The sequence below is a fragment of the Helianthus annuus genome, chromosome 4 (genome assembly GCF_002127325.2).
Source record: "Helianthus annuus cultivar XRQ/B chromosome 4, HanXRQr2.0-SUNRISE, whole genome shotgun sequence".
Lineage (NCBI taxonomy): Eukaryota > Viridiplantae > Streptophyta > Magnoliopsida > Asterales > Asteraceae > Helianthus > Helianthus annuus.
The window spans coordinates 202,959,764-202,964,407 of record NC_035436.2 but is presented as its reverse complement, the minus strand read 5'-3'; the positions used below and the strand labels follow the sequence as shown (position 1 = coordinate 202,964,407).

Below are 4,644 nucleotides of genomic sequence, written 5' to 3'. Positions count from 1 at the left end.
TTTCTTCTAGAAGAGTAAACTGCTATTATGGTCCCTGTGGTTTAGACAATTTTTTCATTTTAGTCTAAATCTCAATCTTTTTAAATTTGAGTCTCTTTGGTTTCACTTTTGTTGCCATTTTAGTTGAAAATCCAAAAAACCCTATTTTAACTGTTGAAACCTGATTGTTTTATCTTTTGTGCAGTGACATTTAGGTCATTTTAATTTTATTATAACATATTAAAGCAAGAGGACAACAATCAACATCTGCAGACAAACCATCATCTTTTTCAAACAAACCCAAACCCTAACCTGGATAACAATCAACATCTGCAGACCCCTGTTTCATCTTCCCCAACGTTTCATCTGCAGACCCCCGTTTCATCAAACAAACCCTATTTCAATCTGCAGACCCCCGTTTCATCAAAACCCAAACCCTAACCTGAACCCAATTTCAATCTGCAGACCCCCGTTTCATCAAAACCTGACCTACGAACACATCCTTATTGAACCTAATCAATTCCGCAATCGCAAATGCCGAACGAGTATTGGACTTGGTGTTACGCCCAAATTACACATTCCAAAATGTAATATTATCATACTATTATTTAACAAAATTCGGGCATGACCCGTTCGTAATAAGAACAATTCCCTGTAAGACTAACGTGTAATAACTTAAAATACGACGCAGCGGAAAACAAGAGCCCAAAAATTTCGTTCTTTAATAGACATATCAAACACATGAAGGTTCAAATGCGAAATGCCATATATTCATTAAAACGGATTTATAACGTTTTATAACATTAATACTTCAAAACCTATATGAGTTACACAATGTGACCATTCTCCCCGTACAATCCTTGCTCTCAACTCGAACTAAGTCCGCTTCACTTCAATAAATGTAGAGAAAACCCAAGCGATACCTGTGGACACCACGTACAACCAAACCATTAGTCATTAACATACCATACAACATTAAACTATATAATAGAATTTCGTAGAGCATTCTATAAAGTAGTCGTGGAATTGTCCAAGCGCTTTCTTAAATACTCTTATCCAAATCCAGCTCCATTTCTTCATGAAGCCAACGATCCCATACCTACATTACATTCCAACTCAACGCACATCATTAGTAACCATAAATACTCTAACACTTTGATAACGTTCATGCATATGTCTTAAGCATTGAACATTCATTCACACATACATTCACACCTACGTACTTATTATCATACATACATACACACACACACACATATATATATATATACACTTATATATATACATGCGTACCTTCATACATGCCAATGTTCCTTCCTACGCACAATCAATTAATCACGAATATATACACAAGCTTCGTTTACATGTAGGTTTATGCCGGAATGACACGTTCACAACCTTACATAGTATAGACAATCTATGATTCAACCCACGTGCCTTTTGGATTCCCATACACATATACTTATAAAATTTCCTACACTAACACGAAACAATCCGTTCATTCACCAACCGACAACCGAATCATATAAAACTTGTTCCTAATGGTCCGGGAAATGTTCCCCTTACATAAATGACTAAAAATTCTTACCCAAGGTCATAACCATAACGAATTTCATTACATTACGCAACATATGCACATAAAATTCGACCCGTTTAAACCCACCAATTTACTTTCGGCTTAAATACAACCTTCTTCAATAATGAGGCATTATTGGCTTTGTACTTCTGATTATTACATGTTCTTTCATGATGTTTCGTAAACATAAGTATTAAAATCTATTAAACTTACTAAAAAGTGAATCGAAATTCACTTACCTCGAGTACTCCAATAAGTGTATTTGTCACCTTGCCTTATCTTGACCCGTTATCCTCCTATGCTTGACCTCTCCTTGACACGTTCCTATTATCTCATTCCATTACATCCATTCAATAGTTAGTATACATAATCATACGCATCACTAATCACACTTCTATTCACGTGTCAATCGCTTAACGAGTTCAACATGTATCATAATACTACAATGCTAATCAATCTAACAATTTATCATTCCATCATCACAACAGTCATACATGAGCTTCTAGCATGCATAATTATGTATTTACATCATGTTCGTTATTCTTTCAAAATTCCATACTTAGAATGATAACATTTTCTAAGTTAGGCAACTTGCTTCATATGTTAAACATTTCATACCATTTCTTAACACCTTGGTTTTTACACATCCATTCTACTATTTTCTATCAACAACCCGTTTCGACCCGTTGGTGCAATTATATGCATAAACTAGTTGGTAAGTGTTTTAGACACTTAAAACAATCAAATAACTTACTAATAATTTATTAAAATCAGTAGTTCATGATTCATACAAGTGTGCATAACAATACAACTATTTTTACTGAATATTTATACTAAAATTTGTGCAGCAACTTTCTGCGCAGCAGCTGTTCACGACACATTTTAACCCATTTATCTTCTGATTCAGTTCTTCATGTTCAAATATGAAATGATCTACACTCAGAGATCTTTCTAAGCATATAAAGATCGTAACAATCGGAAATTCCTATGATTTTATATGATTTTTACAAAATCAGCACAGAAGCTGAAATGCTTCCAAACAGCTTGCTGTCAAAACGAATTTACTAACTTTTCATGTTGTTTTGACCCACTAAATCTCATAACCAGCCTCTTATGACCAAATATGAAATGTAATATGCGAAACAACCTTTTCAACGATATAAGGCTCGTTGTCTAACTCCTAATAACGAATGAGATACGGCCTTTACAAGATGACTATCTAAGGCTGTCAAAAGTGACGAATTTACTAACTTTTCATGCTGTTTTGACCCACTTAATCTCATAACCAGCCTCTTATGACCAAATATGAAATGTAATATGCGAAACAACCTTTTCAACGATATAAGGCTCGTTGTCTAACTCCTAATAACGAATGAGATACGGCCTTTACAAGATGACTATCTAAGGCTGTCAAAAGTGACGAATTTACTAACTATTTTACACAAACTTTGTAGGCATTTTATCAAACACTTGGCGGGTTTCGCATTTCAAGCATAATGTACAAATATTCTCATGTTCATCTTCCTAATTCTTGTGCTTACTTGCCATTAACATCTAAATAAAACTCGCATAACTTCACACCATACTAAATCTAACTGACAAAAACCAATAACATAAATCATAACACTTCCGAATTTGCATAAGATTTGACATGGGTAGTATACCCATGTCGCCACCCTACCTATAGCAAATGGGTTTTCCCCCAATATTCATCATAATCAAAATTAAACATACTTTGGCATCTACACATTCATTATAACTAACATTTATGCTTAAATCTTACACTATAATCACATATTACACAAAACCCACTTGATCAAACATCATTAAAATACCAAAATTCGACTTACATGATGGTAGAAACGCTAAAGTGATCGAAAATCTTGGTTCATGCATTGTTTAGCCCTTCAATCCCCCTTCAATTTGATGGATTTTGGTGAAACTAGGGTTTCACCTCACCCTCTGCCCCTGATCGATCATATACACACACACGCACACTCTATGTGTGTTTTTAATTTTTTTTTTTATACTTTTAATGTTTTAAGTTTTGCCACTTTACACATTTGGCCCCTCAAGAATAATATGTATATTATTAAGACCAAGACTATCCTTACTTGTTCATAACTAGCTTAAATTAAAATTCTCATGGAATTTGGGGTGTTACACTTGGACAACAAACAACATCTGCATACCATCATCTTCTTCAAACAAACCCAAACCCTAACCTGGTCAACAATCAACATCTGCAGACCCCCGTTTCATCGAAACGTGGCTGGTTCTCCGTCTTCATCATCGGCATGATCCTCATCACCGGCATCATCCTCATCACCGCCTACCTTTCACAAACCCTAGAACGAGTTTAGAGAGAGAAACAGAGGGTAAAAGCTTGGGTTTTAGGTTTTAGAGAGAAAAAGAGGGGGTGTTTTAGATGATGGTCTGCAGATGACCGCCACACCGCCAACGCCTACCTTTCACCGGCTGCAGATCCTCTATGTTTCACCGTCTTCATCATCGGCATCATCCTCATCACCTCTGAATATAGATGTGTGTGTAGAATGGCACGAAGAGGAAATCTGGTGGCCGGAACTAGAGGGGAAGAGAGGAGTGTGGATGGCGGTTAATCTATGTAGAGAGAGAGAGAGAGAGAGAGAGAGAGAGAACTGAGAGAGAGAACTAAAAGAGAGAGAGACAATGATCTGTGTTTTAGTGAGAGAGAGTGAGAGAGTTATATATATATATATATATATATATATAATAAATATATAATTAATTTTGTTTTAATTTATTAGAAGAGTAAATCAAAATGACCAAAATGCCCATGCATAAAAAGACAAAACAATCAGGTTTCAACATTCAAAATAGGGGGATTTTGAATTTTGGACTAAAATGGCAACAATAGTGAAACCACAGGGACTCAGATTTAAAAAGTTTGAGATTTGGACTAAAATGGCAAAACTGCCCAAACCACAGGGACCAAAATGGCAGTTTACTCCTTCTAGAATCTTTTCAATCTTCCACCCTTAATTTTACGTCTCTTTTAATTATAGTCCCTCATAAATTTTAAATAATTTTGGTGAATTCTTATAATT

The 4,644-nt window shown here is 35.2% G+C and overlaps 1 long non-coding RNA gene across 2 annotated transcripts; it reads right to left on the bottom strand.

Moving 5' to 3' along the window:
- Positions 1 to 561: 561 nt before the first annotated feature.
- Positions 562 to 3,562, bottom strand: LOC110938036. Of its 2 annotated transcripts, XR_002591163.2 has the most exons (3): positions 3,406 to 3,545; positions 1,795 to 1,879; positions 562 to 1,078 (listed from the first exon to the last, which is right to left on the bottom strand). It is a non-coding gene; the product is annotated as an uncharacterized LOC110938036 (long non-coding RNA). The 2 variants fall into 2 exon arrangements; XR_004890879.1 differs by having other exon boundaries at positions 562 to 1,879; positions 3,406 to 3,562.
- Between the last annotated feature and the right edge of the window lie 1,082 nt (positions 3,563 to 4,644).